Below are 15,226 nucleotides of genomic sequence, written 5' to 3' on the forward strand. Positions count from 1 at the left end.
CACAGACTTCTTAAAATAACCATTGTGATTTTTGCATTAAGACACAAAAGAGTACAGAGCATCTAAAAAATATTAATTAATGTTGGCCGGGCACGGTGGCTCACATCTGTAATCCCAGCACTTTGGGAGGCCGAGGAGGGTGGATCACCTGAGGTGAGGAGTTCAAGAGCAGCCTGACCAACATGGTGAAACCCCGTCTCTACTGAAATTACAAAAATTAGCTGGGCCTGGTGGCAGGCGCCTTGTAGTCCCAGCTACTTGGGAGGCTGAGGCAGGAGAATCGCTTGAACCCGGGAGGCGGGGGTTGCAGTGATCCCAGATCGCGCCACTGCACTCCAGCCTGGGCGACAGAGTGAGACTCCGTCTCAAAAAAAAAAAAAAAATAATGTTATGTAGAACTTGGAAAATAAATCTATTATTTTGTATGCAACTACAACAAGAATAAAATTCAGCTTCCAAGTCCCCAACCAACCAAACCAACTCCCGAGTAACTAAATTTTCAAATGGAATAATATTTATAAGTATGTAGAAAAGGAATTACTGTGATAATCTGGACATCTGGAAATGAGAATAAGCCTCACTGCCCTGCCTTTAACTGACCATCTGTGACTCAGGTGGACAGAGGAGACCACTTACCTTTCTCTCATGGTGTTTCCTTTCAGGTGAGGGTCACCATTAGCATATTGCTCCTGGCCTGTCTCTGTATCCTGTTCTCAAACTCCCTCTCATGGAGCAAAATCTGTTTAATGAAATGTGGGAGCAAAAATTTGGCATACACATATCTCAGGCTCTTTGCGTTTCTCTTCTTCAGGAGTCAGCTTGCCTGTGAGAACTGCATTTTCTTTCTCTTTTCTTTTCTTTCTTTCCCTTCCCTCCCTCCCTCCCTGCCTCCCTCCCTCCCTCCTTCCCTCCTTCCCTTCCTTCCTTCCTTCCTCCCTTCCTTCCTTCCTTCCCCCTCCCCTCTTTTCTTTTTTTCTTTTTCTCTTTCTTTTCCTTTTTCTTTTCTTTCGAGATGGAGTTTCGCTCTTGTTGCCCAGGCTGGAGTGCAATGGTGGGATCTCAGCTTACTGCGACCTCTGCCTCCCAGATTCAAGCGATTCTCCTGCCTCAGTCTCCCGAGTAGCTGGGATTATAGGTGCCTGCCACCATGCCCAGCTAATTTTTTGTATTTTTAGTAGAGACCATGTTGGCCAGGCTGCTCTTGTACTCCTGACCTCAGGTGATCCACCTGCCTCGGCCTCCCAAAGTGCTGGGATTACAGGCATGACCCACCGTGCCCGGCCCGAGACCTGCATTTTCTAGGCCTGCATCTCTGCTCATTTCCCGTTGCCCATCTCAGCAGATGGTCTGTGATTGCTCAGTGCTGCCTGTGTCTAGATGGAAATCTAGTGCTGGATATCATATTGGGAAACCTCTTGTTGCTGAACTCCTTAGCTGTGTTCCCCATCATGGTCTGTGGTAGACATGAACATGTGTTACCCAGAGCCCCTCCAAGAAAGAACTCACTGACCAGCTGAGGAGAGGGTGGTCAGCAGAATGTTTCCGGCTGCCTGCTTTCTTAGGGTCAGCCTCAGCTGCAAAGTGATGGATGTCTTTGCTCAAGGATATGCCCTTTTCAGAGCATCCCACATCTTGTGACTGAACTAGGACAAGATTAAAAGGCCCAGCCATTTCAACCAACTGTGAGATGACTCTAATGGGCAGTCTTGCTCTAGAGCTCCTGCCAGGTTGGCCAAGGCTGTTTTGGGTCTGCATCACAGTTTGACTTTTTTCTCTGCTCCATCCTGCTTCCTCCCCTTCCTTTGATTCTTTAAATATGTCTTGAACACCAACTCTCTCTCAGTATGTGCACCTGGAGGAGTCAACCTGTGATATGGCCTCTTTTGGTTTAGGGCTTTAAATATCTTTTTTGCTAATGTTAATATTTGGTTTTCTTAACTGGTTCAGAAATCAAGTAGAGAAATAATAGTGCCATTTCCAGACTCCTTTAAATCTCAGCAGTGGATATAACTCTGCCTAGGTGAGAGAAACTTGTATCCCATCGAGGCGTAGGTAGTAAAAATAAGAATAGGCAGCCCTGAGTAGGGTTCTCAGTGAATACCAGGTAGTCTGGCTATACCATCAGAAGGTACTGTATTGTCTATCTCTGATAAAGAAATAAAAATGATACCCTGTATTGACACATGTAAAACACTGAAAGTATCTTATTTTCAGGCAGACATGACCTACTATTATGCAGGCTTCCTAAGACAGTAAACAGATATTTCAGATCGCCAAAGAATAGTTAAATATCCCAATTTCTATTAAATATACACAGTGATTCTTGGCGTAAAACATAAATGATTGCAACCTTCTGATTTGTTATAGAGCAGAACATTAGGTGAATCATCAAAACATTGTCAAAAACATTTCTGTAAGGAGCCCCATCTTTCACGGGTAGTACCGTATCAAGAAAGCCCTGAGCCAATACTTGTGAAAAATTAACAATAGCTTCCATCAAGAACAGAATAAGTAGAAAATGAGTTTTAAATACTGCATAACTAGTGTTTTAAAGATGATTTACCAAAAGGGGCAATTTTAAATTAGATTTTTCTTTAGAATGTAGCATGTATTCTCTTGCAAATTAAACTTGTGGGCGTAACTATGTATTGTATCAAGGGAAGGGAACAGAATTTTCTCTGGGAAGATTCAGCTTTGGGAAAGTTTCACTTGGATAAATTGGGGAGAAATAAAAAAAAACATGTTTAATAAGCCAGATTTGCTAACTTTAACTCTGGAATCTAAAGAATGACAGATGTCACAATCAGGCAGCATTCATATTCAGCTAGGTAGTTTGTTTAAATCAGTGGTTCTCAACCTTCTGATAGCATAAAAATTGGCCCAATTGGACTGAGAAAAAATTGGCCTTGCCGAAAACCAGACCAAAATCTTCACCAAAGAATGTAAATACACCATATTTAGAATAGGACAATGGTTAGGTTACATCTTAACCACAAAAATGACTAACACCCCTCATTGCCAGCAACTTTGCCTCTTTGATGATCTCTGCTTATTTATCAATGATAGCACTGCTCTTGGATGAAGACGATTGAGGAACCCAATCACAGAATTTCCCCAATTTCTTGATGTTATTCAATCCAGAAACTTTCCCTGCTTCCCTAATCACTCCTAAAAATAATCTACTAAAATCCCCCCACCCACAACCCTCTGACTCTTACTGAGAAGCCCTCAATGTTTTCCTGGAGTTTCAGCAAGGTAAGCAGGCCTCGTTGCTTAACTACAGGTGTTTTCTTGGTGGTTTTTATTTGATGGGCTTTGATACTTGGCTGCATATTAAAATCATCTGGTGATAAGGTTTGGCTGTGTCCCCACCCAACTCTCATCTCCAATTGTAATCTCCATAATCTCTAACTGTCAGGGGAGGAAACTGGTGGGAGGTGATTGAATCATGGGGGTGGTTTTACCCATGCTGTTCTCTTGATAGGGAGTGAATTATCACGAGATCTGATGGTTTAAAGTGTGGCACTTCCACCTTCGGGCCCTCTCTCCTGCTACTTTGTGAAGCAGGTACTTGCTTCTCTTTTGCTGTCCATCATGACTGCAAGTTTCCTGAGGCCTCCCCAGCCATGCAGAACAGTGAGTCAATTAAACCTCTTTTCTTTATAAATTACCCTCTTGGGGAGTTCTTTTTTTTTTTTAGGATTTTTAAATATAATATTAACTTATTAGAAAGAAGCTTCTTTGTGAGAATGAACTAATACATCTAGAGAGGTTTTAAAAATCTTGATGCTTAGGCTGCTCCTCAGACCAATTGAATTAGAATTTCTGAGGTTTAGAGCTGGGCACCAGAATTTTTAAAGCTTTTCAGGTGATTTCAGTGTGGAGTCAAGGTTGAGAACCACTGGTGTAAATGATTATATTGGAGGCGGAGGATGTACCACATAAATGCTGAAAGTTACCTGTAGCCTTGTGTTTTTTTTTTTCTTTTTTTGAGACAGAGTTTCTGTCGCCTAGGCTGGAGTGCAGTGGCACCATCTCGGCTCACTGCAAGCTCTGTCTCCTGGGTTCACGCCATTCTTCTGCCTCAGCCTCCCCAGTAGCTGGGACTACAAGCACCTGCCACTACGCCCGGCTAATTTTTTGTATATATTTTTTAGTAGAGACGGGGTTTCACCGTGTTAGCCAGGATGGTCTCGATCTCCTGACCTTGTGATCCGCCCGCCTTGGCCTCCCAAAGCCTTGTGATTTTTAACTCTGACATTATTTTACATTGTCTCTGGTTGTTGATGTATCAAAATTGTCTTAATGTATCTAAGGGAGGGAGAATGATGAGCTGGAAGCAATGCTTTCTTGATGCTATCCGTGGTTAGACTGCAAGGAAGTGAAGTGAGATATTGGCAACATTCATATTTGGTTCTTGAAATGCAAGTGAGTGAAATTCTTTGAAAAACTCTTAATGTGCTTAGAATGGTGAGAGGATATTTTCTCTTTTCACATTACTTTGCTGGATTATATAATGTTTTGGTTTAACTATCACTTCCTTTAATCTGTTCTTTAAACTGATGTTTAAACATTTAACTATGTTTTTAAGTATTTCTGTTTACAATAAAAATTAATTTCTCCTTCAGGGCAATAGTAATTGTGTCATAGGGATTTAAGGAAAAGCATCTGAAACATTTCTATTAATACTCTGTAATACAATGCTTAATTAACTTATGTTTTCCGTATGTGAGATTTGTTGGCGTGGGGAAGATTTGGTGACAGAGGCAGGAAAAAGACAATCAGTTCTATAAAATATACCTCAAGCTGGAACATGAAGAAAAACTGGGCAAACTAACTTTTCCCCTTCTAGTTCTGTTGAAGGCTTAAGGGACACAGTTGTTTCTGAAATATTGGACTGTTCACATGGAATTGAGCCAAGCAGCTTCAGAGACATGCTTTTTCTTGAGTAGGTAGTTCAGATTCCGGTATTTAAGGCTAATAGTTAATAGTTGGTATTAAATATGATCAAAATTAGTATTTAACCAATGAAAATTCTGCCTGTGTAAGGAGGCAGGCTGAGACATGTGACCCCACTGCTGACCAGGCTATGTTTATGCTTTACCTGGAAACTTAAATGGCCTGCAGACTTTCAAAAAATAATATTTTTCAACACAACTGCAAGAATTGAGCAAGACTTTCAAGGGGTGAGGGACCAACTTTACTTGTAATCTTATTCCAGCAAGTAAATATTATCTTTCTCATTTCTGAGGTTCAAAATAACCCAGATTTAGCTTTACTTCTTGAGAAGTGGGTTGGGATTGAGGATCAGTTGATACATTTTAGGCTCTTTGAATTGCTAATAATTTTTCTCGTGATATAGCTAACATGGATTCTGACTGATTTAGACCTTTTTTTTTTTAAACATGAAATATTCTGCCTGTTTATCTCCAATGTCTTAATTTCTAAGCATGCATCTAAGACATATTGCCTACAATTTCATGAACTTGTGAGGAGGTAACTATGACTTTATATGAGTGGTCTACTTATATAATGAAATGAACCCATAAGCAATCTGATATATGTTATTGCAAACTTGGTTAGCAGTTGAGACAAATGCCTATAAGTAAAACCATTTTTATATAGCCAAATCAAGTTTTTTCTTGATAGTTTTCTCTTGTAATATCTCATGTGTCTGTAGGAAGTGTCACTGATGATGCCTGTCACTAAGACCCATGTACTTTAATTATTCTCTACCATCCCCTTTTTGTTTTCTGTTCTCCAAAAGTCTGAACTCTCAGAATTAGGTTCTTGATATCTAGAGTATCAAGGGGCCAAAGAGAGCCAGAAATTCTAGGAAGTCAAAGACTGTGACTCCTAACCTGTTAAGCCTGAGTCAATTAAGGGGGTGAGGATGAGAAACTATTACAGGTGTTCTCCACCCTAGGCGCATACCAGAATCTCCTGGGGATCATTTAGATATTGCTAACACTTTGCTTTCCTGTAGAGAATCTGAATTAATAAGCTGGGGATAGGGCTGTGTCTGAAGGAGTATAGAAGTTCCATTCTCAGGTGTGGCCGCTCCTGGATTCAGGAGTGGGTTATACCGGGGCTTCCCATCCACAGAGAACACAATTTCCAGGGTGAGTCCACACAGTATGGAGGAGAGAGTGCTGGTCAGAGGGTCCAGGAAACCTGGTTCTCAAACTAGCATCACCACTAACAAACCCTGCTACTCCAGGTATATTATTTCAACTCTCTGATCTTTAGTTTCCTTATATATAACCTTAAAAAGTTTGTGGTCCCTTTTAGAGCTAAGATTCTACAATTTTAGCTTTTCATTGAAAAGTTTTCCCATTTGTAGAGTATATACTGAAAAAAAAAAAACCTCAGATGATTCAGCATATTTGAACAGAAGTGCTACCAGCACTAGAATTGTCTAGAAGATTTAAAATGATTTGACCTTAATTTATAATCAGTATTTAAATAAATTCTAACTTTGGTGGAAGTAGTCAGCTATCCTTAGAGACAAGGTTCTGGATATATGAATTCTTGCTTTTTATATCTTCCAAGAATAGTGGGAGTTAAAATAAGTAATCATATAATCCAACTGACTGTTCCATGAGGTATATGGTTGTACAGTGACAGCTTTTGCAATTACAGATATTCAATTATAGATGATTTATAAAATTGATTTCTTTCCCCAGAATCTGACTATACTGCTTTTTGAAGAAATTTTAGATCTTTTGGTTTTTATTGTAAGGAAAAAGAGAGATGTTATTTAGGGTAGTATATTAATACTCATTAAACATTTGCATTATAAGTTTTTAGCAACGTCTTTAAAAACAGAAGAAACAATTTGACTTTTATTTTGTGGAAGGACAGTGGCTGGGGGTGGAAGAGCATAGTTCTCTCTTTCCTTGACAAAAATCCTTTAAAAATAACCTGCCAATTTTCAACCATTATATTTTAAGCCGCAGGAGCTTGTGAGTTATCTTTCATCTTGGTTCTATCACATAACCAGAGAAATTACACAGCATCTCCCCAAGGAGAGGTCTAGCTGGGAGGCAATTCGAACAAAAATGTATTATAGAAATGTGATTGTTCAGTGTGTCATTATAACAGTTATTCATCTTTGCCCCTTAATCTACAGTTTTCTCACTCCTCATTTTATCTCTTATGTGTTTGTGCTTTTCTATGGATGCATGTGGCAGAAAGAGTGGCCATGAGGCAGTGACACCTGGAGAAGAATGTACAAGGAATTTACTGGACTTAGATGTCATGAGTAATAGCTGTAATACTTCTATGGATACATAGGCAGTTAAATTTGATTATCTGCCCCCACTTTTAGTTTGCATGAGTGAAAGAAAAGCTAGCTGTGTTCAGGGTTAAAATGACTTTATTTTAATACTAGATAATAATAACAATTCACCTTCTAGAAGGTAAGAAGTGTCCATTTAGGTCAACCATCATTATGGAACACATTTTAGTACTTACTATCTTGTAAGACCATATTTCCAATGTAAAAAATAGTATCCATTTGGCACATCATATGATAGGACAGAATATTGAAAATCTAAATTGCGTTGGAAAATTAGGAAATATGGTACTTCATCAGTTATCTATTGCTGCATAAGAACCCACTCGAAACTTTTTTTTCCTCCGTGGGTAAATAATTTGGTCTCGACTCAGCTGGGTGCTTCTGCAGTTGCTCTCCCTTGGGTTCACTCATGTGGCTAACTTCTGTAGCTCTAAAGGGGCTAGATGGTGTAAGATGGCAGTACTGACATGTCTAGCAGTTGATATTGGCTATTGGCTGCTTAACTAGGGGGCCTAAGTTGGAATGACACATCTCTGCTCCATGTGGCCTATTATTCTTTAATTGATTATATTGGGCTTCTTCATGGCAGTCTCAGAACAGCATTCCAAGAGGGCAAATAAGCTGAAAAATCTCCTTTTTCATTTTAGCTTTTATTTTAGATTTGGGGGTAAATGTGCAGGTTTGTGACAAAGGTATATTGCATGATGCTGAGGTTTGGGATATGACTGAACTGTCATTCAAGTCGTGAGCATCATACCCAATAGGTAGTTTTTCAGCCCCTTTCCATCCTCCCTCTCTCCCTGTTCTAGTAGTCCCCAGTGTCTATTGTACCCATCTGTATATCCATGTGTACCCAATGTTTAACTCCCACATATCAGTGAAAACACGTGACATTTGGTTTTCTGTTTCTGTGTTACTTTGCTTGGGATAATGACCTCCAGCTGCATCCACATTGCTGCAAAGGACACGATTTCATTCTTTTTTGTGGCTCCATGGTATTCTATTGTATATACATATATAAACATTTTCTTTATCCAGTCCACCATGGTGGGGCACGTGGCTTGATTCTATGTTTTGCTACCGTGAATAGTGCTGTTGAACTTAAGTGTTGAACTTAAGGGTGTGTATGTCCATTTGGTAGAATGATTTATCTTCTTTTGGATATATACCCAGTAATGGAATTGCTGGGTCAAATGGTAGTTCTACCCTTAGTTCTTTGAGAAATATTCAAGCTGCTCTCCACAGTGGCTGGACTAATTTACATTCCCACCAACAGTGTGCAGGTGCTTCCCATTCTCTGCAGCCTCACCAGCATCTGTTATTTTTTGAATTTTTAACAAAGACTATTCTGAGTGGTATGAAATGGTATCTCATTGTGGTTTTGATTTGCATTTCTCTGACAATTAGTGATGATGAGCATTTCTTTTATGTTTGTTGCCCACTTGTATGTCTTTTAAGAAGTAGACACTTCATGTCCTTTGCCCACTTTTTAATAGGATTATTTCTTTTTTGCTTGTTCATTTAAGTTTTGTATAGATTCTTAATATTAGACCTTTCTCAAATGCATAGTTTGTGAATATTTTCTCCCATTCTGTAGGATTTCTGCTTACTCGCTTGCTAGTTTCTCTTGCTGTACAGAAGCTCATTAGTTTAATTTAGATCCCACTTACCAATTTTTATTTTGGTAGTAATTATTTTGAGGGCTTAGCCATAAATTCTTCACCAAGCCTGATACTGAGAAGGGTATTTCCTAGGTTTTCTTTTAGCATTTTTTTGTTGTAGACAGAGTGTTTCTCTGTCACCCAGGCTGGAGTGCAGTGGCGTTATCTCGGCTCACTGCAAGCTCCACCTCCCAGGTTCAAGCGATTCTGGTGCCTCAGCCTCCCCAGGAGCTGGAATTACTGGCATGCACCACCACACCTGGCTAATTTTTGTATTTTTAGTAGAGATGGAGTTTTGCCGTGTTGGCCAGGCTGGTCTGGATCACCTGGTCTCAAGTAATCCACCTGCCTCAGCTTCCCAAAGTGCTGGGATTACAGGTATGAGCCAATGTGCTCGGTCTTCTTCTAGGATTTTATAAATGGAGACATTCATTTAAGTGTTTAACCTATTTTGAGTTAATTTTTACATGTGGTTATAGCTAGGGGTCCAGTTTCATTCTTCTGCATATGGCTAGCCAGTTACGCCAAGACCATCTATTGACTAGGGAGTCTTTTCCACATTACTTATTTTTGTCAAGTTTGTCAAAGATCAGATGATTTTAGGTGTGTGGCTTTATTTCTAGGTTCTCTATTCTGTCCCTGTGGTCTATGTGTTTATTTTTGTACCAGTACCATACTGTTTTGGTTACTGTAGACTTATAATATAGTTTGAATTTGGGTAATGTGATGCCTCTGATTTTGTTCTTTTTGCTTATGATGGCTTTGGCTATTTGGGCACTTTTTTGGTTCCATATGAATTTTAGAATTTTTTTTTCTAATCCTGAGAAGAATGGTGTTGGTAGTTTGCTAGGAGTAGTGTTGAATCTGTGAACTGCTCTGGGCAGTATGGCCATTTTGATAATATGGATTCTTCCAACCCATGAAAGTGGAGTGTTTTTTCATTTATTTGTTTTGTCTCTGATTTCTTTGTGCAATATTTTGTAGTTCTTTTTGCAGAAATCTTTCACCTCCCTGGTAAGCTGTATTTCTAGGTATTTTATTGTTTTTGTGGCTATTGTAACTGGGATTGCATTCTTGATTTGGCTCTCAGCTTGAACATTATTGGTATATAGAAATGTTACTGATTTTTGTGTGTTGGTTTTGTATCCTGAAACTTACTGAAGTCGTATCAGTTCTAAGAGACTTTGGTGGAGTGTTTATGGTTTTTAGATATATAATCATATGGTCAGCAAAGAGAGATAGTTTGACAACTTCTTTTCCTGTTTTGGTGACTTTTATTTATTTTTCTTGCCTGATTGCTCTGGCTAGGACTTCCAGTACTATGCTGAATAGGAGTGGTAAGAGTGGGCATCCTTGTCTCATTCCAGTTCTCAAAGGGAATGGTTCCAGCTTTTACCTCTTCAGTATGATGTTGGCTGTGGGTTTGTCATAGATAGGTCTTATTAGTTTGAGGTATCCTCCTTTGATGCGTAATTTGTTGAGGGTTTCTCTCCTGAAGGGATGTTGGATTTAAAGCTTTTTTGCATATAGAGATGATCATATGGTTTTTGTTTTTAATTCTGTTTATGTGGTGTATCATGTTTATTGATTTGCATATGTGGAATCAACTTTGCATCTTAAAAATAAAGCCTACTTGATCATGATGAATTAACTTTTGTATGTGCTGCTGGGTTCCGTTTGCTAGTATTCTGTTGAGGATTTTTCCATCCATGTTTATCAGGGATTATTGATCTGATATTTTATTTTTTTGTTGTGTTTACCAGATTTTTGTATCAGGGTGTTACTGGCTTCATAGAATAAGTTGAGGAGGAATCCCTCTCCCTCAATTTTTGGGAACAGTTTTAGTAGAATTGATAGCAGTTTTTTGTATGTCTGGTAGAATTCAGCTGTAAATGTATCTGATCCTGACCTTTGTTTTTTGGTTGGTAGGTTTTTTATTATTACTGATTCAATTTCAGAATTTGTTATTGGTCTGTCTAGGTTTTTATTTTCTTCCTATTTCAATCTTGGAAGGTTATGTTTCTAGGAATTTATCCATTTCCTCTCAAGTTTTTTTAATTTGTGTGCGTAGATGTTCTCATAATTGTTTCTGAGGATCTTCTGTATTTCTGTGGGATCAGTTGTAATGTCATCTTTGTCACTTCTGATTGCGCTTATTTGGATTTTCTCTTTTTTTCCTTTGTTAATCTAGTTAGCGGTCTATCACTCTTGTTTATTTTTTCAAATAATCACCTTTTGGTTTCATTGATCTTTCATATTGATTTTTGTATCTTTTTAAATATAAAACATTTTATTTATTTATCAACAGAAAAAAGGGCAAACGCAACAAATAGGAGAGAGTATTCCACAAATACAGTGGAATAATGGACATTGGAGATGTGGAAGGGTTTTGGAGTAGGAGGGAGGTGGACAATGAGAAATTACATAATGGGTGCAGTATACATTATTTGGGTAATGGGTAATGGGTACATTAAAAATCCAAACTTGGCCACTACACAATATAGTATCTTGATTTCATTCAGTTCTGCTCTGATTTTAGTGATTTCATTTTTTCTGTTAGCTTTTGGATTGGCTTGTTTTGTTTTTCTAATTCCTCTAGGTACAATGTTAGATTGTTAATTTGAGATCTTTCTAACTTCTTGATGTAGGCATTTGGCACTATAAACTTTTCTCTTAATACTGATTTTAGCTGCATCCCAAGGATTTGGTATGTTGTGTCTGTATTTTCATTAATTGCAAATAATTTTTTGACTTCTGCCTTAACTTCATTGTTCACCCAAAAGTCATTCAGGAGCAAGTTGTTTAATTTCCATGTGATTGTGTAGTTTTGAGAGATCTTTTGAATATTTACTTCTGTTTTGCATTGTGGCCCGAGAGTTTGCTTGATATTATTTTGATTTTTTTCAATGTATTGAGACTTGCTTTATGGCTGAGCATCTGGTTGATCTTAGAATGTTTTGTGTGCAGATGAGAAGAAAGTATATTCTGTGGTTATTGGGTGAAGTATCGTGTAGATAATCTTGGTCCAGTGTCAAGTTTAAGGCCTGAATATCTTTGTTAGTTTTCTGTATCAATGATCTGTCTAATTATGTCAGTGGGGTGTTGAAGACTCCTACTATTATTTGTGGATGTCTAAGCCTTTTCATAGGTCAAAAAGAACTTGTTTTATGAATGTGGGTGCTTCAATATTGGGTACATATATTTTTAGGATAGTTAAGTCTTCTTGTTCAATTGAACTCTTTATCATTATGTAATATCCTCCTAGATTGCTGTTGTTGATAGTCTATTTTTGTTTTGCATTTGCATAATAGATCTTTATCCCTTTACTTTGAGCCCATGGGTGGTGTTACATGTGAGAAAGGTCTCTTGAAGAGAGCAGACAGTTGGAGGCTTGCCTTTTTATCCAACTTGCCACTCTATGACTTTTAAGTGGGGTGTTTAGACTACTTACATTTAAGGTTAATATTGACATGTGAGATTTTGATCCCATCATCATTTTGTTAGCTGGTAATTTTGCAGACTTGATTTTGTAATTGCTTTATGGTGTCTGTGGGCTATGTGTCTAAGTGTGTTTTAGTAGTAGCAGGTATCGTTCTTTTGTTTCCATATTTAGTATTCCCTTAAGGACCTCCTGTAAGACTGGTCTAGTGGTAATGAATTCCCTCAGTGCTTGTGTGTCTGAAAAGGACTTTATTTCTTCTTCACTTATGTGAAGTTTGGTGGGATATGAAATTCTTGGTTGAAATTTCTTTAAGGATGCTGACAATAGGCACCAGTCTCTTCTGGCTTGTAAGGTTTCTGCTGAGAGGTCCACTGCTAGCCTGATGGAATTCCCTTTGTAAGTGATCTGACCCTTCCCTCTAGCTGCCTTTACAATTTTTCTTTTGCATTGACTTGGTGAATCTAATGAGTATATGTCTTGGGAATGGTCATTTTGTATAGTATCTCACAGGGGTTCTTTGTATTTTCTTGAATTTATATGTCAACCTCTGTAATGGGATTAGGGAAATTTTCATGGACTATATCCCCAAATATATTTTTCAAGTTGCTTACTATGTCTCCTCCCTTAGAAATGCAGATGAGTTGTAGTTTGGTCCCTTTACATAATCCCATATTCTCAGAGGTTTTGTTCATTTCTGAATTTTTTTAAGTATTTGTCTGAGTTGATTCAAAGAACTGGTCTTTGACCTCTGAGATTCTTTCCACAGTTTGGTCTATTCTGTTGTTAATGCTTCCGACTATATTATAAAATTCTTGCAGTGCAATCTTTAATTACAGAAGATTTGTTTGGTTTTTACTTCAAATGGCTGTTTTGTCTTTAAACTCTTGGAATGTTTTACCGGGTTTCTTGGAATGGGTTTCAACCTTCTCCTGAATCTCAGTGAGTTTCCTTACCATCCAGATTCTGAACTATGTCTGTCATTTCAGTCATTTCAATCTGGTTAAGAACCATTGCTGGGGAGCTAATAACATTTGGATATAAAGGGATATTCTGACTTTTTAAATTGCCAGAGTTCTTAACTGATTCTTTCTCATCCGAGAAAGCTTGTGTTCTTTTGTGTTTTCGGATTTGCTGTCGTTTGGATGGAGCTTTTTGTTTTTCTATTCTTTATTTTCCTTGAGGAATTAACTTTGGTGTAAGTTGAGTATAGTTGAGTTCACTTTGTTTCTGGATTACTTTCAGAGGGCCAAGCCTCTGTACAGGATCTTTATTAGTGACTACATTCTTGCCCTGGGTTTCACAGAGAATATATACTGGAAGAAGAAGCTGCGATCCAGTAGATGGTACTTAAGAGTAATGGCTGGCTGATTGGTTCTTACCCAGCCATGCAGCTCTTTTTTATTTCAGTATGTTCACAGCAGTGCTCTGTGCAGTGTGGGAGCAGAGATGACCCCCTCACCAGGTCTTGGGGGGGGACCCCTGTCCAATCACTGACCTCATGCTTGTGTTTCTTTTATTAGGTGTTTTGGGCCACAGAGATTTCTCAGGCAAAGGCTGTGGCTGGCAGACAGGCCACATCCTTCATGGACCAGTCCTGTGGAAGAAAGTATACCGTGTTCCTGTGTCAGTTCATGAACCCATGTCTAACTCTTCTCAATGTTTTGAGAGTGGGGACTCTTCCCTTGCTCAAGCGCTGGCCACGGATCTCATATTGACACACCTTAGCTGTATGCTATTACCCTGGCGCTTTGGAACCAGGCCCACAGCTTTGTCCTCTGGCCCCTTGGGGTTGGGCATTGTCTATGCTAGGGGAGATTTAGTGCTCCCAGGCCACCAGGAAAACACTGAGGTGGGGCCACTGGCAAGGCACTCAGACTGGGCAGTGGAGGCTGTGCCGTATACATGCTCTTGTGGGAACAGCCAGCCAGGGGCCTTTCAAGTGGCTGGTGGGCAGAGAGGCATGCAGAAGAGAAGTGCCCCAGTCACATGGGAAAGATGGCCCTGCTCTCTCCTGGCCTTGTGGTCAGCTGGGGTTAGAACTATTTGGAGGAAGTTGGGGAGCCTAGGGGTTTGGTAACCTATGGTCATATTTTGCTGCAGCTGCCCCACTTGCAAATCCACTTGGGCTCTGTACAGGCTGGAATTCTGTCTCTGCCTACTGTCTGGGCAGATCCCCTTGCCAATTAAAATGTCTATGGGGGTCATGGGATCTTGTAGCTAAGATCTCAGAGGTTCATGGTGAAAGTAGGCTTCTGTACCATCACTTCACACATCCTTTCCTTAGGACATATTCAGGGATGAGAACTAGTCCTGGTGCTCTACAACCACATGCAAGGTTCCCGGCTGCCTCTCTCTTCAGCCTCTGTGTTTGCATTGCCTCTCTGTCGACTCTCAGTGTTTTTCTCTTCAAAAATCTACCACTTGATGGAATAAGCTGCAAAAGCACATTGTGTGGGGATGATGTGCATATATGGATGGGAGAAGATTTTGTGGCCCTTTTTGAAAGGTATCATAAACTTTTAAATGGATATTTAGACACTTATACTAACTGAAATTCTGCAGAATGTTCCATCCTTTTTGATAATTCTAAAGAGAAGACAATTTAACAGTATAATCGTAAGAAAGAAATTTCTCTTCCTCTAGGAGATGAAATGTGGAGATAAATGTTTCAAGACAGTGTAAAAGCTAGGTTAGAAATAAATGAGCATGTATTTTACGGCCCAATTTTAGACACAGAATATTTATGAAAAAGCATCTCTCCTTTCCCCTAAAGCTAAGATTTTCAATCTATTTTCTGAGTTGGACCTTTAAAATAGCATCCCT

The 15,226-nt window shown here is 39.1% G+C and overlaps 1 long non-coding RNA gene across 1 annotated transcript in view; it reads left to right on the forward strand.

Annotated features, from left to right (window-relative positions):
- The window catches only part of LOC129523611 (uncharacterized), a 424,834-nt gene that overhangs the window by 18,044 nt on the left and 391,564 nt on the right, over positions 1-15,226 (forward strand). The gene's annotated exons all lie outside the window — the stretch shown is intronic.

This window comes from Gorilla gorilla, chromosome 6, assembly GCF_029281585.2.
Source record: "Gorilla gorilla gorilla isolate KB3781 chromosome 6, NHGRI_mGorGor1-v2.1_pri, whole genome shotgun sequence".
NCBI lineage: Eukaryota > Metazoa > Chordata > Mammalia > Primates > Hominidae > Gorilla > Gorilla gorilla.